This window comes from Anser cygnoides, chromosome 27 (assembly GCF_040182565.1).
Source record: "Anser cygnoides isolate HZ-2024a breed goose chromosome 27, Taihu_goose_T2T_genome, whole genome shotgun sequence".
Classification (NCBI taxonomy): Eukaryota; Metazoa; Chordata; class Aves; order Anseriformes; family Anatidae; genus Anser; species Anser cygnoides.
This window is the reverse complement of record NC_089899.1, coordinates 2,821,392-2,844,945: the sequence shown is the minus strand read 5'-3', so window position 1 is coordinate 2,844,945 and position 23,554 is coordinate 2,821,392. Positions and strand designations below refer to the sequence as shown.

The following is a 23,554-nucleotide window of genomic DNA, read 5'->3' as shown; positions in this document are numbered from 1 at the left end:
CCCCGCCGAGGAGCCCGGAGCCCGCCGCGGCCCGGGCGGAGGGAGGAGGAGGAGGAGCCGGGGAGGGGCCGGGCCGCGGGGCCCCGCCGAGCCCAAGGCGGTCGGGGTGGGTGGGGGGGAGCGGAGCGGGGCGGGGAAGGCGCTGGGGGCACCGCACGGAGGGGGCGAGCGAGGCGGGAGGCCCGGGGAAGGGGAGAGCGGCGGCCGCCGGGGCTCGCCTGGGTCCCCCCTTCCCCGCCTCAGGGCTCCCGGCCCCGGGGAGGGCCCGGCCCGGCCCGGCTCAAGGCTTTGGGTCCCACCCCCCCCCCCCGGGACTGGTTCTGCTGGGTCCCTGCCCTCACACAGCGGCTCTGGCATCCCCCCCTCCAGCCCCCCCGGCCTGGGACTTCAAGCCGGTTGTGTAGGGGCCCCCCTGAGCCTGCCCTCGGGGCCCCTCATCCCGCAGCCTGGCCTTGTAGGGTCCCCGCACAGAGACACACGCAGCCCCTTCCCCACGGCTAGCACCGCCGTCCTCCCCAAAATAAAAAGCAAGAGTCCCCCCCCACCACACACACACCGTCTCCCGTGCATTAGGGGCGCCCCAGCTCCCTGAGCACGCCCTGGACACGCCACCATTAACTCATCCCCACGGGGCAGCTGCCCACAGGCAGAGCCCATGCAACGGGGAAACTGAGGCACCGCGGCTGGCGCTCGCATCCCCAGCCCCTCCGAGGGGCTCGTGGCGCCCGAGCTCTCCCCAGGGCCAGATCCCTTCTGAGTTGAAGCCCCTGAGCCCTCCAGCACCCGGCCGAAGCACAAAACCCTGCCCCGAGCAGTCCCACTGCCAGCCCTTCCCTGAGAGCCGAAAGGGAAGGGGTTGCAGCAGGGATAACTCCCCACCTTGAGGTTTTTTGGCAACGCAAAAGCAAATAGCACCCATCAGTCCTTGCTACCTTGGGTTTATGCTACGATCAGATAAACTCTCACCTCCCAACACTTCAAAAAAAAAAAAAAAAAAGAAAACCCAACAACAAAAGCCACAACCTCCTTCATTTATTTTTCATAGAGCTCAGCAGACGTGCAAAGCTCTTGCAGCCATCTGTAAAGAGAGAAGGTAATTCCTAGCCTGAGGACTTTATAGTTTAAATAAGACATTATACAGCAAGAGAGGACAGCCAAGAGAAAGGAGACGATTGGTGTGCAACAAAAGGGTTTCTTCAGAAAGAGATTAGGGTATCATGATTGCTACATATACGTCTTTGCATTGACTCCATATAGGATTTCAGAGCAGCTCGGTTATCTCTGGGCAGGAACAAAACACTCTGTACTTGCTCTTTTCCAAATCATACCGAGACGTTGGAACCAAACAAAACCCCCAAACACAAAATCACAACAACAAAATTCCTTCCCTTCCCTCCTCTCCCTTTCAATTTTTTTTTTTCTTCTTCTCTTTTTCACACAGAGAGATACTTTGCAGTTTTTTGAATGCTTGGAGTTGAAAAACCCTCGGTCATTTGGGAATTCTCCGAGCCAGCAACCGTAGCAGGGCTGAGCACAGAGAGGCTCTTGGCAGGCCCCAGCGCGGAGAGGGCTGCACTGGAGCATGTGCCTGGGAGAAGGGGGGGCAAAGGAGGCCACATACATTTTTAGAAGAAAAAAAAAAAAGGAAAAAAAAAAAAAAGGAAAAAAAAAAAAGCGTCACCGAGGCCTGCCTGGCGTGCACGCCAGCACTGGGGGCTGGGAGCGGGGGAGCGCGGGGAGGAGGAACGCTCGGTGGATGGAAGTGAGGATCCAGATTGAAAACAGATGGGATTTTTCTTGCCAACCTGACATCCGAGACCGCGGGAGGCGGGGTAAAACTTCCCGTTCTGAGAGGCTGGCAGCCAAGCGATATGGCGGGGGGGGGGGGGCGGCGAAAAATCCCAGTTTGGTTGAAAATCCCTTCTCGTTCCCTCTCGCTGGGGCTCCCTTGGACGGCAGAGAGGAGCCCGGTGGAGCTGGGTTGTTTTTAACGCTTTGCGAGGTTTGATTTTACCATTAAGTATCTGATTCATCTGTTCCTGCGTGCTGGAGCCAAGCCCAGCCTGGCAGTTAGTACTTGCCCTAGAAGACATTTTCGGGGCATTTCGCACCCACACAGATCCCTCTGCATATGCAGACGAGGGAAACCTGCGTACGTGCACATGCCCGGAATAACCCCACGTGCCTTCGCCCTCCCGCGCGGCACCAACCTGCAGCTCGGCACCAGCAACAGCCTCCACCCAGGAACGAGGTGGGATGCAGCGAGCCCTCGCTCGAGGGTGGCTGCAGAGGTCCAGGTGTCTGCACCCAGAAGGGAAAGGAGGCAACGAAACCCTCTGCGAAGCCCAGCACCTCTTGGCAAACCTCGGCCACCTGAGCTGGTTCGCCTCCAGCAGCCCAAGCTGCCCAGCTTCTGAGCTGCAAACAAATGATGCAAGAGCCCCGCGGTGCCTTGGCGGTGATTATTCACCCAGGAGCAAATTTGTGCGGGTTTGGGGCAGGGCTCAGGCAGCTGCGGCTCCAACGCACCCGAGCGTCTCCAGGCTGCACCTCCACCTTTGCTCCTCCGGCTCCATTGCACATCGCACCTGGTCTGCACTAGTGACAGAGGTGACAGAGGCGTCCCCTATGACTTGGGGACGCAGGGCCACGAGTGCCCGGGCTGATGAGTGCCAAGTTTTGGGACCAAGATTGCAGCGGGACAGCAAAAGACTCGGGGTGCGCACAAGCATCGAGCGACCGGCGGAGCTGAGTGCCGGCGTCCCCCCCGAGCCTGGCAGGGACAGGGGCTGCGCGCCCCCCCTGTGGATTTCACAGCTACTTTACAAACCAGAAACAAAAAGTTAATGGTGCAGGCTTGACCACATATTTTCCAGGGGCTCTGGGAGACCAGCTCTCCGCAAGCCGGCTAACACACACTCTTTTCATTCAGAGCTTTAAATACCCAATTGTGTCTGTTTTCAGCACACTCATTTTTAGCATTTTAATGATACAGTCTTCAGCTCTCGCCCTCTTTGGATTGGCCTCAGTGAGGGGTTTTTTTTTCTTCTTTTTTTTTTTTTTCTCCCCTTCTTTTTAACGTCTCGCAGAGCGAGAGGAGAAGGGGAAGGGGGTTAGCAAGAGGTCACACATTTCTCCTAACCCAAGTGTTTTTCCAGCAGGCAGGGGGTCCTGCCGGGGACAAAGCTGAAGCAGCCCCTCCGGCTGCCTGCGAGCGCTGCACCTTCCGCCGCCGGTCCTCAGCGCAGGCGCGGGCCGGGCTCGCTGCCCTCGCCCGAGGCTTTCGGGAAGGTGCACGGTCCGGGCACGATGCCCACGGGACGCAGCGGGCAGCAGCACCCGTCCCCACGCCCCATCGTAGCCAAAATCCCGCTCACCACCGTCGGAGCGGAGGGAGTCGGGGTTTCCCAGCGCCATCGCTTCCCCTTCCCCTGTAATCGGAGCTTTCTGCTCCGTGGAGGACACCATCTGCGAGCGGGGTCTGGCGCGGAGCGGGCATCAGCGCGCGGGGCTGCCGGCTCCACGCGTGCCCTTGTCCCGGCGGGGGCACAGCGCCCGCTCCCAGCCCGGCTCCCTGGGTCGCGTTTGGACACCCTGCGTGCCCGCGCCCGCCAGGGCTGCCCCTGCCGGCGTCGCGTCCTCCTGTTCGTGCCCTTGGCAGCTCTGCTTTCCCACTGGAAAGCTCCCAAGAGGCTGCGGCCATGTCGGAGCACAGCTCGAAGACTCCATCGGGTACTACAGGGAGCCCCGAGACACAAAGGTTTGGGACCCCGAGCCCTTGTACCCAGATTTTACCCTAGGTGCAGGTTTCAAATAGCTGCAAAAATGCCTGCACAGGGGGGCTGGCTCGGCCCTGGGTGCGTGAGGGAGGACACGGCTCTGCAGCCACCGCTGTGCCAACACAGCAAAGCTCCCCTGGGTCCAGGAACAGCCTCGGCATCACCCAGCCCTGCTCCCGCACCCACTGGAGCTCCCCGGGCACCCGGTGGTGCAAAGGGGCAGCAGGAGACTCGTGGCTGCACCAGCAAGGAACCAAAGGTGCCGGTTTACCTCCCTCCCTTAGCAAACATCCTCATTTCCCCTTTCCCCAAGCACATCCAGCCCTGTACACGCTCTTGTGACCCCACTCTGACCACCCCCAGCAAGGTCCTTTCCTCCTGTCCCCCCACCCCAAGTCAGCACTGAACGTTTCCCACATCCCAGCTCCCCAGCCACGACACGTTCCCATTAACCATCCTTCGCTGGGTGCTCCAGCATCAGCTGCTCGGCGGATTTTTTTTTTTTTTTCCCCTTACACCGAGTAATATCGAAATGATATTTATTAAATTTGCTCTCTAAGTCTCTCAATCTGCTCCGTAATGCAGTGAATCTGCGAGGTGGTTTCCACTGATCCCGCCTCAGCGAGACCAGATTAACGCAGATGATCCCAGCTTTGCGGCTCCCTCGTCGCGGGGCGGGTCAGAGGTTGTGCACAAAGGCAAAACCCGCTGGCAGCGGCGGCGTGGCCGAGCTGGAGGAAATCACGTGGCCGCTGCAAATGATTTCCGAGGTTATTTCCAGGTGGGAAGTAGGGAGCACTCAGCGCAACTTTCAAGTCTTCGGAAACCCCGTTTGGCTGTTTTTATTGCAGCTTTCTCGTGCTCTTATCTCCCTCCTTAAGCACATTGATTGCACCTGCCCCCACCCCGCTCCCCAGCAAGAAGCCCATTAAATCTAAAGTTAGCTCCATAAAGGTTCATCAGATCCATTATCTCTGCATTCAGCTAAATTATGAAAATCATTAAGATAAGGAGGCATGGAGCCTATTAGCTTCCTGGAGAGGATGCTTTACAATATTTTTTTTTTCTTTCTGCTTCCACATTTAATTACCTTAAGTTCCACAGTATTTAATTCCATTTATTAAACCTCTAATATGTAAAAAAAAAAAAAAAAAAAAAAAACAACAGAACTGCTGCTGGTCGCCTTTAGGAAAGGCACAGAGCTGGGGTCCCCCCCCCCAAGCCCCGTGGTTGTGCACGGGTGCTCGTGGCCGTGCTGGAGCTGCACCTGCACGCACCCAGCCACGGGGTCAGCGCCCTTCTGCAAGCGAAGCATCTTAAAAATCTGGCTTATTGAAGCTTCAGGGTGTGGGCTGGGGTTCGGGGACTGCTCTAAAATGCCTGCAAAGGGAAAGGGAGGAGAGGGGGGTGCCCTGAAGACCCCCGTGGCTCCCTCGATCCAGGCTGGTCCCCGGGCCGGCTGCCGGGAGCTTTGCTGCAAGCCGGGGGCGCAACACGGAGCGCTCCCGGGGTTTGGGGTCTCTCTTTGCTTCTTTCTAAAATGGGATGATGCTGGTTTGTTCCTCAGTGCCTCCACGCCCAGCAGGGACGGGACTCGCACAGGTACGTGCAGAGGGATCCTCGCTCGGCTACTGGCGGTGCTTTTTGGATGGATGTTATTTTAGGAAACCGATCGCAAGCCGACGGAAACAGCAAAACCCCCACACGCTCCGAGCAAGGTCAATCTGAAGCATTAGCGTCTCTCTGGCTGCATTTCGCCTTCCCAGAGATGCTATTTAGCAATCTTGGTTACTATTAGGGCAGCATCTAAAACCTCCTTATCCTATAATGCCGACCAAGCTGTAATGCTCACGCCAGGCTGTCTGTTGCCATCTACAAAGGACAGAGACCGCAGAGGCGCAACAGAAGCAGAGACACGGAGTGGGAAGAGCTCGGTGTGGGCGCCGCCAGCATGCCGCCCGCGGAGGGGACGGTCCCCAAAACCTCCTGGCTGAGGCTCCGTGTCCCTGCGAGCACGCCGAGCCCTGCGTTATTCCCTTACCCCGCGTCTCCAAACGCCTCCTTGCAGGAGACTTCGACGTTCTTGCAATCTGCCGACCACACCGCGCGTCCGCAGACGCGTTACGAGCGCTTCGCAGGCACGGTTTGCAAACGCCGCTGCCTTCAAGGCCCCACCACACGTCCGAACAGGGCCCCACGGCTCCGAGCAGTGCAATTTTTTCCCCTCGACATCTTTTACGGGATCAAACCTAAAACTTGGCCTGCGTTTTGCATTTGGTTTTTAAATCAGGATTCGCTCTGGAGAAGTAGCACCAGGAAGAAAAAAAAAACAAAAAAAAACCAACTTGCTAAAGTGTTCCCCAGCAGCATAGCCACATACTTTAATACAAAAAAGCTGCTGCTAATTGAAAAAACAAATGTTTAAGCAATCGAGCATGTTTATTTAATTTGTCCTTTTGGTGCCAGAGAAGGCCCCGACCCGCTCGTGGTGGCTGCCACACGGTGCCATCGAGCGCGTCCATGGCGAGGTCCCTGCGTGCTGGGGGGGAGAAGCTGGGACCCCAAGAACCCCCCCAGCGGGGAGGTCGGCTCCTCCCGGCCCCCAAAGACGACAGAGGGTCTCTTGGGACCAGCCGGCCACAAACCTGGCACCCTGGAGATGAAAACGGACATCTGGAGCCTGAGGACAGGACTCGGGATTGAGCCCGAGTTGCATCCGGCAGGAAGCAGCGCTCTCTGCTCCTCCAAGAGCAGGGAGATTTTAGCTCATCTGCCATCACCAGAGACTAGTTTTTTTTTTTTTTTTTCCCCCACTAAAAATACCCTGTATTGCCCTGTTTGCAAAGGGGGTGCACGATGCACGGAGATGTGGATGCGGGGAACCTGGACCCCAAAAAACCCAGCTGGGAAGGGGCTGCCGCTGCCTCGCCGTGGTGCCACCTCTGGCCGCCCTTCCCGTCAGAGGGCTCTCAAGAGTTGAACACCAATAGCTTAAAAATACAGCTCCCGCTACTTAATTCAAGTGCTCTGAACGCAGATCAATTCTTGGTTCCAGCGTTTATTGGCACCACAACGGGACCCGTGAATCTTCTGGTAAGTGGCTGGGAGCTTCTGCCACCGCTGCGGAGCTCGCCCCTCCTTCGGCTCCAAGGCAGCTCGCGCCCCCTGACAGCCGTGTTCCCCACTTAGCGCCGGCTGTGGAGCTCGTGTCTCTTCTGGAAACGGTAAACTTAAAAGGGACTTTCCCCCTGGTTCTCCCAAAGCCTCGCCAGAGTGAGCTAAATGCAGATCTGCTCTTCGCAGCCACCCACGAGCCGGGCACGCAGCGGAGGTGCATTAGCAGGAGGAGCCACGCTTTGAACATGAAAGCAGCCCGGAGCAGGGTATTTTGGTGGGGAGAATATTCATAACCAAAAAAAAACAAAACACGGAGCGGCAAACACCACCTTCAGCCTCCCTGGTGCTGAACAGGCTCCTGCAGATGGGGTTAAGGATGGGGCATCACCCAAACCGGGGGGGGAGAGGTTTTTCTTTTTGAGTCAGCTCTCGAGAGACCTCCGTCCACCCAGGTGGGGGGATATCTGCTCCCTGCTTTCCCTCTGGTCTCCACACTGGCATATTTGGGGCTGGTCGCTGTGCCCCCGGCTGTTTAACCCCCTGTTTGCATGGCTCATCTCCCACCGAGGCGATGCACGACCCACACCAGCACACAAACAGCCCTGGCTGGCCAAACCCTCCGTCTCTCTCGGCACCAGATCCTGCACCGTTCACACCTTCAGCATGAAATATTCCTGGAATAAGTTGGCCAAGAGGAAAGTTTGGGGGGAGACCCATCCGTGGCAAGCCCAAAACCGGTGCAAGCTGCAAGAGGTCCCTGCTGCAAGGCCCCGGGAGTATTTTGGGGGCCATCGAATGCGGGGGCTGGGGAGGGGACACGCAGCACCAGGTGCTCTGCAGCAACGAGACCCAGAGCTGAGGATGCTCCCTGAGCCTTGCAGCACCATGAACACCACAATCGAGGAACGTTACATGCTCCCGTGCCGCGGTGTTTTACTCCAAACATTTCTGGGTTGGCCTTTGGAGGGCAAAGGCAGAGCAGCCGATAGCCCTGAGGCTCCAGGTAGGGCCGGCTGCTTCTCTGAGCCGGGTAAGAGCAGCCGAGCTTTGGTCTCTGCAGGCTGGCTGGAGTCCTGTGAAAACCTCACGGGCTCAAAACGAGTTTAGTCCCAAGCTCCTCACGAGGGGTAGCTCTGTACATGCCCATTTTACAGATGAGAAAATTCAAGGGCGTGCTGGAAAACCAGTGCCGACATGGTCTGCAGGGATGGATCGTGCTCCCCAGCATCCTTCCTCCAGCAGCCACCACCACACAGGGCAGCTTCAACGTGCCCGTGCCAGGAACATTCCCGCAAGGCTCCGGAAAGCCTCAAAAGTCCCAAATGCACCAAGAAACGAGCACTAACCACAGGACAGCGACTCCAGAAAATCCAGATTTTTTTTGTGGATCCCAAGCCACCTAAAAGGACGCAGCTCTTGGAGCACAAGGGGGTCCCCAGAGAGGTTGGAGAGCCCCGTGCAGCCCTTCCCGGCGCCACAGAGGCTCAGACCCAGACCTTTCCCACCACTAAGTCGGGCAGGGCGACGCCTCGGAGAGGGAGCGGGAGCGCAGGAGCGTGAGCAAAGCCGTCAGAAACAGGAGCTCGATTCTGCCCATCATTATCGTTGGCTTTAACAAACAGCTTCTGAGGATGGCAGGTACTTTATTAATTTTTCCCCTGTGCAGCATGCAGGATGATTGAAGAAATCACTGGCCTGTTGATTTGTTTGCCTCCCCGGCCCAAAATAACTAGCTATTTATTTTGGAGCGGCGGGATGCATCAGATCCTTAAATCAAGGCGATGGAGCCAGGAGGACGTGCCGCACGCCCGGGGCCTGGGCAGATCAGGCAGGTTTCAGCCCTTTTCTCCACGCTGGCGAAAAGCCATCTCCGAGGATCCTGCTCACATTTCAGACCCAGAAAACCTGAAAAAAGGTTTTTTTCCCCCTTTCACATTGGATTTCTTCTCGCAGCCGAGCTTTGCCCTGCTTCAAGCCCAGGGAGGGATGGGGTATTGGCCCCAAATCCAGCGCTGGCCTCAAACTTTGCAGCATGTCCCTGGTGTTCGTGGTGGTGAGGATCTCCTGGGTGACGTTAGGACAGAAAAAACTGCACCGTGCACATCAGGAACCGAGTGGGTTTGGAAGGCATTTCTCCAACAGAGGTCTCCTGAAGAAGCACGGCCATGGGAGACACCGGGCACCTCTCTGAGCCCTCTAAACCCCTTTGGAGATCAAAGCCAGCGGTTTGCCACGTCCCTAAACCCTGCAGGAGCCCTCTGAGATCGGCAGCAAGGAAGATTTGAGATTTTCATGTTTTGCCCTCCCTCAGGGTCGCTGCTCCGGGAGTTCGGGCAAAGCCCAGAGCAGCGGCTGGTGCACGAGGAGTCACGCGGCCAAAAACCAGGGTTCATCAGCCCTCCGGAGAAATGCTGCTGGGGCTTTCAGCTGGGTGCCGACGTGAGGACGGCGGTGGTGATCTCCCCCAGGGCTTGGTGAGGAAATCAAGCCTAGGACCTAAGGGACATCTCCCGCGCAGCTCTGCTGCCAAAAGCCATGCTGGGGGCATAGGGGAAGGAGTTTCTCAAGTCAGACGCGCCCAGCAGAAATCACACAAGGAAGCTTTGGTGTCCCCATCCTGTAAGCCCTACAGATGACTTTTATTTATTTATTTATTTAAAAGACCGCCTCCATTTGTTGCCATCGCAGCGAACGTTTCCCATAGGAGCAGCACCGGAGAGCGCAGCATCGCCACGGGAGCTCCCCGCGCCCAACCTGCACGGCCCTTACGGAGACCTCAGGAAGCCAGGGACGGGCTCTCCCCACGCATGCTCAGCTGCCTGCTTCACAGAGAGCCTTTTTGTTTGCTTTCTACCTTTTTTTACTTAATTTAGGGAAAGAAAAGCGGGGGGTGGGAAGTAACTTGGCAATTCCCTGGAGACCCTTTGTGCCAGTGCCCAGACCAGGGTTAAGCAGCATTAAGCAAACAGAGCCCTCCAGCAGCACGCCAGCAGAGGAAATCACCTCCCCCGGCACGCATGCTTCCTCCCACTCCCTGGGGAGGAGAGGAAGGAGCTGGGGGCACGTCTCCTACCTGCCATGCACGCACCATAAATAACGCTATAGGCGGCGTGCTCTATAGCAGCAGGCACGGCGGGCAGCAGCACGCGATGCTGCTTGCAACCCTCTGAGCAAATGGGGCTGGTGTGCTCTGTGCAAACACGACGGGCTCGTGCCCGGGGCTGTGCACACTTAGCCCGGTGCTGCTCCCCCCCAGCACGAGGCCGGGAGCTTTGGCATCGCTCCTGCTTTGCCCAGCAGCGTGCTGGGGCGGATGGGCAGGCGGTGGCATCGCCCGGTCGACGGAGGTGGGGAAAAACAACCGCCTGGGTGGCACCAACTGCAGCTCAGGTGTGCCGCACACAGCCCCATCCCTCCAGAAACACGCTGCTGGAAACGCAGCGACCGCCCCGCGCTGCCGGGAGCAGCGCTCCCTGCTCCTGCCCCCATCCCCACGGCGGTCCCTGCCCCTTCCCACCCCGTCCCAGCAGGCGCGGAGGGGCCCCGCGAGCCCGAAGCCGAGGCTCGGGGGTAACAAATCCGATTTGTCGGGCACAAAAGCCAGCGCGCTGCGTTTATGCCGCCGTTCTTTACGGAATCGCTCAGATGTTCGGGACGTGAAATGTCACCGTGTCACCCGCTGGCAGCTGAGGGCAGGGAGCTGGAAAGGTCAGGAGGGGCTCTCCGAGAGCCGCCCCTGCTCGGCGCAGGGGGGACCGCAGGGGACACGGGGGCCATCGGCCCGCGCCTCCCCCAGCTGCGAGCCCAGTGCTCCCAGTCCCCGAGGTCTCAGCAGAGCGCGGAGGGATGCTAAACACCAGCAGCACAGCACAGGCATCCACATGTGGCTGCAAACGAGTCCCTTTTGCTCTCCTTGGCCCCAAATCCCTTCCACCACCCCAGCTGGGACCGCTGTGTCCCCCTGAGTCCCCCCAGCCCTCTGTAAGCCCTGTGGGGAGCAGGGGGCAATGCTTTGCTTCTGCACCCACCCAGGGCAAACAAACGAACAAAAAACCACATCTGTAATGCTTGGGCAAAGCCTTGCATCCCAAAGGAATAACCAGTCAGCGAGCACGACGGCAAACCCATCCCAACAGCCAAGGAGGAGCCGTGTCACCAGCTGCCCCACGCCACGGTGGAAGGTGTGCTGCAAATCCCTCCCCAGAGAAAGGGAAGTCTGCATCCCAAAGGGTCTGGTTGCGGGACAAAGCTTGCTCAGGGCCTGCCAGCAAAGCCCCAGGTGGCTCCTGCTGGCCCTACAGAGACAGACACCGCTTCCCAATGCCCCGTGGCCCCCAGGGACACTGCTCCCCCGCGCTTCCTCCGCAAACGCCAAGAGCGCCAAGGGACCAAGGCGAAGGGATCTCTGCAGGGCTGCTGGGGACACCTGCCACGTGGGTACCCAGGGCAGGACCCGAGTGGAACCAGAGGCACCGCAGAGCCCGTTCCCTTTGCCACGACCTCAGCGGGGCTCAGACCAGGGACGTCCGGAGGGTTCCTCCTGCGGGGAGCACCGCAAGCATCCTACAAAGCGGAGGAACCCAAAAGCTGTGCCAGCACAGCCGGAGCGGGCTGCAGAGACCCCGGGCAGTGCCAGGGCTGCATTCCCCGCCGAGGCAGGCACTGGTCGCACCGAGGGGTGGCAGCGAGCCCCGCAGCTCCCGGGCACCCCTCCAACCCTCGGGAGGGAACCCGAGATCTCCCTGCCCGGGGGAATTTGCGGCCGGGAACACAGAGTTACAGCCCGGCCGATGCTGGAGGCGAGGTGGAACAGGACACCCCGCGGCACAAGGGCCAGCTATGCCAGCTATGAAAGCAAAAGGGTTTGGTGTCCGGCTGGCCCCGGGCACGAGCCCCAAGCCCCCCGCAGGCTCCCTGCAGACACCGCCCCGACAGCGTCAGGCGCCGAATTGCAGGAGGCTGGGGAGGAGACGTGCTGCTGCCGGCCTCCGTGCGTCAGCCCCAGCCTTATCTCAGCTCCGGAGCCTCCCCGAACGTCGCGAGGCTGACGCCGGCCGTAAAAGCATCTCTGCTCACACGCAACCGAGGGGGTTTAACAGCCGAGGTCGGCCGCAGCGCCTCCCAGCCCTCCAGCAGCCTGCGCTCGGGATGCCACCGGGACGCTGAGCTCTTGGTCCGAGTCTGGGTTTTCCCAGCAGCCACGACCGAGCCCTCGCTCCTGCTTTGGCACGGGGCCGCTCGCAGCAAGGAGGGAGCTGCGGGTGCCCCTGAAGCCTTCCCACACCGAGACCCGCACGCACACCGAGACCCGAGCAAGCCGGACTCTCCCCAGCACCACTGGGGTCACCTTAAAGGACTCTCGTCCCGATCCCTCTGCCCCCACGTGCCTCTGTGCAATGCCCGAAGCACAGCAACGCGGGAGCCTATCCTGGGATTTCGCAGTCTTGTCCCAAAACACTCATCCTCCCCTGCCCCAGAGCCTTCCCGAGAGCAGACAGAGAGATGGACAGACAGACAGGACTCCCAAGAGCAGACAGAGGGACGGGCAGACAGACAGGACTCCATTTGATGCCACCACTTCCAGCGCTGCCTCAAGGGAGGAGCGCTGGGAAGCACAGCGGCCATCCTGCAACTTAAAGCCAAAGCCCAGCAATTGCCTAAATACTCAAAATTTCAGGATATTAATTTTTTTTCTCCAAAAGGCTAACCAGAAAGAAGTGTTTTTTTCAAATAAAGCAACTCCCAAGGAAAAACCCAAGTTGAGAGTGTTGTTTTGTTTTTATTCTGAAGATCAAAGAGCGCTGCTGAGCTTCCTGGGGGCCTGACGTGAAACCCGGAGCCTGGCGTCACAAACTTGGCTGCTATTTCCTAGCAAAACCTGCCACCGTGTCACCTCGAGGTGCTCGCCGCGGTAAGGTTTGGAGGGCTCGGAGGAGAGCAGGGCTCTCTCTCCAGGACAAGCACCAAGGCCTCGAGGCTGTTCTGCACGAATCAGGATGGGGGGGATGAGAAACTGAGGACGGGGACGGGAGGCGACGCACTCAGAGACACTGGAAAAAGTCAAGGGTAAGCCAAGAACAAAGGATAAGCCAGCCACAAACACACCTCGGGGGCTGAAAAGTGCAGCTGCTGCCTTGCCTTGCTCCTCCTCACCCCGTCCCAAACCCACCCGCGGCAGCCGCCAGAGCCCCCGCGTCCCGCACAGCTCTGCAGGGCGGCTGGGAAGAGAAGCCCGAATTGCCAGGGCTGTTTAATATTTCATTCTCCTTCCTCTCTTACTTCTAAGAAAGGCTTCAGTTCCCCCCTCCGCCTCCCCGCTTTTCCCAGCAGCTCACTCCTGGTTAGGCCAGCACGCGGCGAGGTGCCGGGGGGGTGCTGCAGCCTCCAGGCGGTGCCACGGGCACCCACGGCCCCGGCCGCACCCTGTCCCTGTCCCCACCAGGAGGAGACGGGAAGGGACAGCTGCTCACCCCACGGAGCTTCAAGCTGCTTTTGCAAAGCGAGGGAGGGATAAAGGGACGGAGCCGTAGCCCTGCCTGCAGCTCGGGAGAAGATGCTGCGAGCTCCAGCACGCAGGCAGCTCTTGAAACCCAAACAGCATCGCTGGGCTCGCGTTTGGGGGCTGGCAGCAAATTCATTAGGGGCTGCCCAGCAGTCCGAGCTTCGTCCTCTTCCTCCCTGAGGAAGCAGGACAACGTCCCACGGGCAGCAAGGGTGGCTGGTCCTCGGACCCCGCTGCCGCTCACCCGGTGCACACAGCTCTGCTCCATCCTGCCGGGGAGCATGGCGGTGGCTTCGTCTTCATCCGCAGCCTCCGAGGGCACCGAGCTCCGGGCTCCTGGAAAAAAATCAATCATCTTATCAGCATCACACGACCAGCCCTCGCAGCAAGCCTGGGGAGGAAGGAGGCAGCAGGGAACTCTTCCGCTGCTCGGCTGTCCTCGGAGGGGCTTCGGGCACGGGTCCTCGAGCAGGGTCAGGGCTCGCAGCAGTCCAAACGCAGCCCAGAGCTCCAGCGGTTCCAAATTCCGGGCGATTTTCCTCCTGCTGACAAGTTTTGCGGTGGGACAGAAGCGTGCTGCACGTTTGAGGACACGGAAGCCAGAGAGGAGCAGAGGTGACAGGAAATCCCAAACCAGAGCAAAATTCAGCTTGTTCTGGGTCAAACGCGGAGGAGGAAGCGGAGGTGCAGGGAGAGGAAAGCCCTTTTTGCAGAAAAGCAGCCCAAGGGGTCACGCTTGTACCAAGGGCTGCTGAGGACTTGCAGGGCTCTGCTGCTGAAGGTCAGGAAGGCAGAGACGATCCGGAGCCGATCCCCAGAGCCACCGGGCTCCTTCCCGAGGGGGGCTCAGAGGCCGAACAGCCAACAGCTTTCCCTGGAGGAGCGCAGCAGACGTGCCAGTGCGTGCAGGACCGCCGGCTGCCATCTCTCACTGCTGCACAGACCAAAAAAAATCCATCCCGGGCACCGCGGACATCACCTTCGCTTTGCAGCAGGCAGCCAAAGCCAGCAGCCTAGCCGGGGCGCGCCATCACCCGGCCGTGCTGGATGGAGGTGGCAGAGCCCTCCGTCACACGGCAGCCCTTCCTCGGCATAAAACCAGTCGAGAGGAGCAAGACGAGCAGCATTTTGTAGGATGCACCGGGAGGAGGAGAGCCCCCAGAAAGGCCCCGGCCTCTCCCCATGCCAGCCTGCTCCGCCAGGCAGCACGCAGAGGCTTGGGACGGCTGAAGCACCGCACGGCGCTGGGTCCGGCTCCTTCACGCTCCCTCGTTGGCTCTGGGCTCCGCAGGGAGAAGGGGAAATGGCTGCTCTGAGCCCTCCGTCGTGCAGCACGGGGGAGCCGCGTCCCTGCTGCCGGCACCGCGGAGCCCGGGCGATGCCGCTGCCAGGGGGACCTGGGGGAGGCGGAGGCTGCAGCCAGCACCAAACCCTTGCAGGAGGAGGCAGCCCGGCTGGGGCAAAACCCCACTCGTGCCGTGCCCTAAACCCCCGGAGAGCACAAAGTAGGAAAGAAAGCGGTTGTGTTTGAGACCCTTCGGAAACTCCTGGGTGGAAAACGCTGTCAGGTACCCACGGGGACACCGGGTTACGTCCCGGCTGCCACCATCTCACAGCCGCACACCGATACCCCAAACGGCCCTGGGAAAAACACGTTTGCTCTTTGCCTCATTTATCAGCCAGGCGAATAATTCTCGGCACAGAGACGGGGTGGGGAGAGCAGGAACACAGCCCCGAGACACCTTCTCCCTGCTCCAAAAACCGTATTCATTATCCCCAGGCGGCTTCTGGCAGGGCGGAGAGATCACTCTCCGATTAGAGATGTTTATCAGTAAGCTATAATGAAGGTGGGCCACTGACACTGTGATGAATATTATATTTCAGTAAAATTTAAATGAAATGATCCATCACGCCAAGCAGGAGAGCAGCGGTGCCTTCTGCCAGTACCCGCACCAGCTCCTCGGCCGAGGCTGTTTCAGAGCTTTGGTTTCTGCTCCGGAGGAGCAGCAGTGGCACTGGATGAAGAGACACTTTGCACTTCCAAGCGCGCATTTCTCACGCCGAGACGACCCCCGCGGTCGTTTCCTCGAGCACGTTTGGCTCCCGAGAGCCGCGCTCGGCACACCACAAAACCCAAGCGCCCTCGGAAGCAGGACGTCGCTCGGGCTCCGGCACGCGCCGCAGGATGCGGAGGGGAAGGGTTACGGGGCGGCTGCTCCCTTCGGTGCAATATTGCTGCCGGCTCAATGGAAGCAGGAGGTTCCTCTCTCCTGGGAGGAAGCTATCAGAAACCACTCTCCCTCCCGGAGCGCCCAGCCCACGTTCTGCTACCTGTTGCACTCCACGATCAGGCAAAACGCTGGAGGAGCGCGAGAAGGCATTAAAAAGCGAGAGAGGATGCAGCGGCGCGCAGGGCACGGATGCCAGAAACGCTACGAGCTGCTGCAATCCAGACACGAATGCATTACACATTCATCTGAATTTTAAATACAGAGCATTATGACTGGCATCCTCACAACTGCCACAGCAGCCTCGGCACTACAGCTTTTATGGTAATTCACAGGGAGCTACCCACAAGGCACTGCAGAGATTTTCTTGGCAGCCATCCTAAACTAATTTTTATAGGTTAGTGTATGGTTATACATAAACGTTTAAGAAAAAATAAAATGGCGACTCGGAGGGAAGGAGCCACCGGGAGGTTTGTGCACACCACGGGATGGGTCCAGTCCGGCTGCCGCGGGGCCGGGTCGGTGGCAGCTCCGGGCAGGGGACCGGGGGACACAAACAGCGGCTGCTTCGTGAGCTGGGCATGGGACAGACCCCGTGCCATGGCCGCCGTGGTGCCCAGCCCATCGTGTCACTCCTGTGGGTCCCTTTTTTCCTTCACGGGGTGCTCGGCTCAACCATGCCGCTCCTGGGGGGCAGCCGGTGCCGGCACCATCCTGCACGCGGGTCTCAGTGCTGGGCCGCGGCGTTGGGTCCCCGTCTTCCCCTTCTCCCAGGCTGGAGCGCCAACGAGCCGCCCGGAGGGGCCAGGAGCCGTCCCAGGGGACGACGGTTTGTCGGTGGAAACCACAGCCCGTCCAGTTCGATGCTGGGAACCGCCTCCCACGTGCTTCCACACCAAACCCTCCCCGACACCACCCCTGGAAAAACCTCCCGCGGCCACCGGCCCGCCCAGGGCCACCCCTCTGACCCGGGCGTCCCCTCCTGCTGGGGACAAAGGCCACCGCGTCCCCCACCCGCTTACCCGCAGCGGGAAGCGGCTCTGCCCAGCACCTTTCTTTCCCTTCTCCACATCCTGAGCTGCGCAGGTCGGCGGCGAAACGGGAACTCGGCGCTGGGACGCGCGGCTCCGCTTCCCGCTGCCCTGCCGAGGGGGAGGCACCGCGGGCAGGGAACAAAGGAGAGCAGCGGGAGGGAAGCCTCGGTGGGAGCGAGCCAGGAGCAGCACCCATCTACGTTTCACGGGAAACGCTTGATGTCATCAGGGCTGAAGATTAATCAGGGGAAAAAAAAAAAAAAAGCACAGTTCCTGCGGGTTTTGCACGGATGCGCGCACACGCGCACACATTTGCAGCGCTGCGAGCAGGTAGCCGGTCTACCCGTCTCCGCTCTCTTCACAAAAGCAAAATGGAGGGAAGCACGAGCTCCAGGGAATGATAAATCAGGACTTTTGAGAACGGAACCTTTCCCGTTCGGAGCAGCCGTGGGTTAGCAGCACCGATTTGGACACAGGGACGCCACGAAGGAGCAAACGATTCAGCGGCGTCTCCGAAGGGAGGGACGGTCAGGCGCGGCTCAAGCACCACAAAGGGACGACGAGCTGCATTTTAGACGAGGCTGCTCTTTTCCTGAGACGGGATTATCGCGTTTTGAAAAGTCGGGCACACAGCAGCACGTTATTCCCTCCCTCTCCCGCCAGCTCCTTGCAGTCCCGGCTCGGTGGCTGCAGCGAGCGCAACCGCGGGAGCCGGCAGCGCTGCGCCTCCAGCCTCGTGCCTCCCGCACCCGCAGCACGTGGGAGCCCCGGGTAACTGCCTCGCATCGTGGGTTTACTGCCCACGGACAGCAGCGAAAAGGGAAAAAAAAGAGACCGGAAAGCAGCGGTACGTAAAGTCAGGCCACTTCTGGGTTTAGGATCCAGCATATTTCAACTGTAAAAAATACCAAAACACATCACCTCCCAGGAGAAAGGCTTCGTGCCTCCCCTTGGGAGCCTTCGTGCAAAGCAGCCACGGCCCCACCGCAGCCGAACCGGCCTCGACAGGAGTCCTGTGCCCTCCTGCATGGCCCCATTAGGGCCTTTTTTGGGATGGAGGTCACCCAGCCTCTGGGTTTCCTCCTCCGCTGACATCCCCGCTCGGATCGGGGCAGCCTGGGGGCCTGCGAGGCCACGGCCCAACTGCGCCCCTCCGGCCTGACGCAAACCAGCACCACACACAGCAATAACCCAAAAAACGAGGCTGTAAACAAGTGATTCAGCTGTTGCTTTGCAAAACAGCCCTGACACCCCCTGAAGGAGCGGGAGCCGAGCAGAAACTGCCACAGGGTTCTTAACCCAAAGCAGCCCTGCCCGGCCACAGCCCCGACCTAATCTGATTTAGGCAGCTGCTAAACCCATCTCGGCGTTCCCCTTGTATCGGTCGCCTGGCCCAGTTTAATTTGATAGGTTTCTAAACCTGTTTAGACAAACCAAGATCTGCTTGCTAATCTAGATCAGCTCTTAATTGGGCAAGCGCTGTCAGGGAGCGGAGCGGGAGCATGGAGGTTATTAGAGGCCTTATTTGCACGATGACATTCAGGTTGCGACAGCCCAAGCTGTAACGGTGCATGGAAGAGGGCACTGCTAAAACCTCCTCTCCCCCTGGGCTGGGGCGATGGAAGCTTGCAGTGCCCAAGCAGCAGGGCTCCAAGACCCCACGCTGCTGTGCCAGGAGCCACGTGCAGCCCATCTCCCTAAATCCAAGAGGCAGAAACCCACGTTGAGTCCCGAACAGCCCAGGACCGGGACACGACGAAGCCTCATTCCTCCAGGAGCGGGGTCCCTGATGGGGACAAGGAGAAACTCCAGCATGTCCCACAGGCTGCTGTCACCACCCCTTGATCTCCGGAGACAAGAGCATCCCTACGTGCCTTGGAAGATGCACACCTCCTCTAAAACACCGGGGGCTGCACAAAGCCCGCGTCCCCTCTCCTCGAGCTCACACGTGCGCCCTGCTTGCGCCTGGGCATTGCGGCGGACACGCGTCACCATCCTCTTCCTCACCTCTCCGCTTCCTCCCTCTGGCCCTGGGGCCACGCCGTGCCCGGCAGCTCCTTGGGAGATCGGAGCCAGGAGGCTTCCAGGATAAAGGGAGCTGAAGGAAAACTGCTTGCCATGGCACATCACGAGGGCAGCGTGACTTTGTCAGGTGCTGGGGCTACACCGGGCACAGCCTCTGCAAAAAACTCTGCAAGAGCTCGTTTAGACGAGCAGCAACCGACCCAACGGGCAGCTACTGCACCACGAACGCCGAGTTCGATAAATTACCGAGCTCGGCCAGCGATTGCCATGCTAGGAAACAAAAAGTCCGAGAGAATTATGTGGGAGCAGACCCAAAAGTCCAGAGGGTTTACGAGGTGGAGGGAGGTAGAAGAGACAAGTTCCAGTTTGCTAGGCTGTGGTGTCAAAAGAAAAAAAAAAACAACAAACCAACAGTCAAGTTATAAAGCAAACAATCAGAGAGGACAAGAGCAGAGAAAGCCTAACGAAGAGAGCCCTCAAATTGCTCCAGCTTATTGTGTAATAAATGGTGCAGGAAGGAAGCTGCCCTGAGTTTTACTACTTCGGGGCTCGCAATTTTCAATCACCAACGATTCTTAAAAAATAATCCTGTTGTGGCCGGGAGCTTCGCTTCCTACCAGCCCTGGCTGGTTTTTGCATCTGGCACCAGTGGGTGCGACCGGCCCGGGGCACCCAAACCCCCGGCACCGATCCCCGCGGTGGTGGCAGGGAGCGGAGAGCTCCTCGGCTGGAGGGAGAGGGCCGGGGAAAGGATTTATCTGAAGCAGAAAGTTGGGCACATTTTTCCACTCTGTCGAGGCAAGGATATTTGAGTTAAGTCACTTACAGATTTTCCTTTTTTGGGATGGAGGCAGGAATATTAAGCGTGTTCTTATCAACCCGCGTAAGAAGAATTTAGAGCTCGAAGTTCAGCAGCCGTGGATTAAAGTCCCTCGCAGCACCCCTAACGCAACCCAACCACCTCCCTCCTTCCCATAAACCCGCGCCGCCAGCACCGACGTGGGGCAGACCCGCCTTTACCTCGGTGTCCTACACTTGCGATTTTGTAATCTGTGGTGCAAGAGAAAAAACTAGTCCGGTTGGGAATGGAGAGGGTCCAAACGAAACCCAGCCGCAGCGGCGGGCCACACGCAACATCGCCACCCACGCGAGCTCGGGCGCCACGTGGGAAAGGGGACGGAGGGCTCGGCGCGTGCCCGCTACCTCCATTTACCCCGCAGCAGGGCAGGGAGCTGCAGGGGCTTTGGCTGAGCTCCGTGCGGTGTTTTAGGGCCGTCGAACCCGGGGTGCAGTGCCGCAGGCGGTCCCAGCCCGGCTGAGCATCGCCGCCGGGTTCAGCAGCCCGCACGGCGGTCATTAAGGCTTTCTGCGTTGCTGCCTGCCTAATTAGGAACACCGGGCTCTTGATTGCCTCCCTCTGGCGCTTTGTGGCTTTTGGCAGCCCCAGAGCTGGGTTTTGGGGCTGGCCCGCCTGGGGCTCCTTTGAGGTCTCCGAATGTGGCCGAAGCAGGACGGGAACGGGGCGTGCAGGAGTCAGCACTACGCACACCCACAAACCCTTCCCCCGGCCTCAGTTTCCCCACAAACCGCCTGCACGATCCTCAGCCGTCTCCTCACCCTCCTTCCAGCCCTGACCCCAAAGCGGCAACAGCACCTAGGGTCTGCCAGGAGCTCACCCGCGTGGGAAGGGAGCAAAGGCCCGTTTTCCTCTTCTCCCCAGGGCACGCCTCGCTCAGGCTGCTCCTTGGAGGAAAGGCTGACGGTTCTGCCCCCCCAGCAGAGCAAAACCTCGGGGTGCGACGGATGCGACCCCACAAGAGGACGTTCATCCCCATCAGGCGGGCACCACATCACGAGGACAGGGACCGGGGGGGCACAGGGACCCGGTCCTGGTAGCAATGCTGCCACCAGAAGAGCACAGGAGGATGCGGGGACCTCCTGCCCCCGAGGGAGCCCCCCTCACCGCCCTGCGCTCCCGCATCGCCCCGCGGCACCGCTTCAGCTGGACGCTTCTCTCGCATTACTCCGAGTATTTATGGCTTTCCCCCCCCCCCCGTTTGAGATACGGGCCCTCACCACGCACAGGAAGGAGGAGAAAGCGCCAGCAAACTCGTTAATTTCGAAGTCAATCTGGCAGGGAACAATTAACGGCTACCAATCTTTGGGTTCGCGGGAAGGGGGGGGTGGTTCTCAGCCAGCGAGCGCAGAACGGTCCCTGCACGGGCACACACCCCACGAACCCGAATGGCTCCGGGCTCGGCACCACAACGCAACTTTTCCCATCAAGAGCTCTTGCAGTCATCCTGCTACCCGGTGCCACGGGCATCCGAGCATCCCGGGGGTACCCGAGCACCCCAGGACCACGGCCAGGTTATGGCTCCGGCTCCCCCAGCCCGGAATCAGCGCAGCCCCCGCAAGGCACAAACCACGCTTTATAGGGGAAAAAAAAAAAAAAAAATCAACCTTTAGGATTGTGCTGCCGGGGGACGCGCGCGTCCCCCCGCGTGGAGCTGAGCGGCACGGCAGCGCTCGCAGCCGCGGGAGCACAGCCCTGCGGATCCCGGGGAAGTTTCAGTGCCGGGAGGGGACAGGGATGCTGTGCACCCCGTCACCCCCCCGGGTTTCTTTACGGGGACGGACTCTGCCTCCCTCTAGCTGGGTGGAAGGGCTGGGGATAAAAAGAAAAAAAAAAAAAAAAGCGCTTTTTCCCCCCGAATCTCACGGCACGCTTTTGCGAATAGGACTTGGAAAGGGCAAACACCCGCAGGGCTGGGGTCCCCCCAGCGCTGGAACCCCTCCAGCACCCGCACCCACGCCGCCAGCCCCGTCCCTCGGGTGTCACCTCGTAACCACGGCTCCCTTTCTCCCCCCTTATCCCATATTCACACCATTTGCTTCCCCCAGCACGCCGCGAGAGGGACGCCTCCCCGTGCAGCACGCGCACCGCTCAGCGCCGCTTGTATTTTTGTGGGGTCCCCCCCAGCCGTGGGACGGCTTCGGGCTCGGGGACACCCCACCCGTGCCACCAACGGGCGCTGCTCCCGTGGGTGCAGCATCGCCAGGCTGCGGGGCGGCTCTGCCCGCCCCAGGGCTTGGGATTTTTTTTTTTTTTTTCCAGCAGAAAGCCAAAAGGGTGGATGAAAAACGGCCCCGAAGCACGGCGTACGAGCTCCCCGCCGCCCGGAGCGATCGCGCTTGGCAGAACAGGCAGATAGGGGAAAACGGAGGATAAAAAAAAAAAGAAAAAGAGAAATAAAAATGAAAATAAATAAATCACGGAGCTGCAGGGGAAGGGACGGCTCCGGGAGCCTCTCCCCAGCACGGGGGCTCAGGTAGCTTTGGGGTCGGGTACTATGGGGTCGGGAAGCTTTGGGGTTGGGTACTATGGGGTCTTGGATAGCTTTGGGGTCGGGTACTATGGGGTCGGGTACTACGGGGTCTCGGGTAGCTTTGGGGTGATCCCGGCCCCTTCCCCGCCGCTGTCACCGTCACCAGGCACCGCACAGGCGGGGGCAGCGGGGCCGAGCCCCTTCCCGGGGGGCTGCAGCCGTGTCCCCGAGCTGCGGCATCGCCCCGCCGGCGGTGCTCGGCGGGTGCCGGTACCGGGGGGCACCGGGCACATCCCGGGGACCAGCAGCGTCCAAGGGCCGGGCACAGCCCCGGGCCCCACCCCACGGCGCTGCAGCCCCCGGGGCCAGCCCGGCTGCCCCCCCCCTCCCCGCTACATCGCGCCCCCATCCCGGTGCGCGCCCCCCCGCCCCACAACACCCCACCCCCGGCTCCCCGCTACCCCCACACACACCCCCTACACCCCATTCCCCCTCTACAACGCGGACCCCCCCCCCCCCCTCCGATTCAACTTAGCCCCATTACACCGGGGGGGGTGTCCCCACCCTCCGAGCCCCCTCCCCATCACCCCGAGCCCCCACCCCGTCACACGGCGCCCCCACCCTGTTACCCCGAGCCCCCCACCCTATTACACGGCGCCCCCCCCCGTTACCCTCACCCCCCCCCACCCCATTACACGGCGCCCCCACCCCATTCCCCCGACTCCCCACATTCCCCCGACCCCCCCCGGTACCTTAAGCCCCCACCCCATTACCCTGAGCCCCCCCCCCATATTACCCTGACCCCCCCCATCCCATTACACGGCGCCCCCACCCCACCGCCCCTCGCCCCCCGCCCTACCTGGCGCCGCGGCCGCCCGCTCCCATGCCGGCCGGCGGAGGGGCTGGGAAGGGTCCCCCCCCCCTTCCTCCCCTTCCTCCTCCTCCTCCTCCTCCTCCTCCGCCCTCGGCCGGGGCTGCGCTGGGGCCGGGCCGCGGGGACACTGCGGCGCCTGCTGCCGCCCGCCGCCGGCCGCTCGCCCGGCTGATGACGTCATGCCCCGAGCCGCCGCCGCCTGACGTCACCGCGGGGCGGGAGCGGGGGGGGGGGGAGCCGCGAAGGGGCGGGTGACGTCACCGCCAGGGCGGGGCCCGCGCCTTAAAGGGCCCGCCCGCGCGCCCCAGCACGTGGCGGAGGGGCCCGCGAGGCGCGCGGAGGGGGTGGGGCTTCCGGGTGGGGCTTCCGGGTGGGGCTTCCGGGTGGGGCCGGGCCGCCATTTTCTGGCGCGTGGGGGCTGCCCGCAGGTGCTGGGGGTCCTCGTTGGGTCCTTGCCCTGTGCAGCAACTCACATTTAATGTGTTTTTCAAGTTTAGCGCATTGCTAACGTTAGTAATACGCACCGCGGTTCCCTCAGGGGATTTCGCAGTGAATTCCACCTTTTCCCCGTGTTGAGTTTATTGTATTCAATATATTTCCCATATTTGGTATGTTTGCCGTAACATATTACCAATATTCAGTGTTAGCCATACTCAACGTTTCATA

The 23,554-nt window shown here is 60.4% G+C and overlaps 1 protein-coding gene across 1 annotated transcript in view; it reads right to left on the bottom strand.

Moving 5' to 3' along the window:
• Positions 1 to 23,029, bottom strand: part of PTPRS (protein tyrosine phosphatase receptor type S) — a 156,347-nt gene extending 133,318 nt beyond the window's left edge. The window contains 1 exon segment of the mRNA XM_066983830.1: positions 22,874 to 23,029. The gene's annotated coding sequence lies outside the window, so the exon portion shown is untranslated.
• Positions 23,030 to 23,554: the final 525 nt, after the last annotated feature.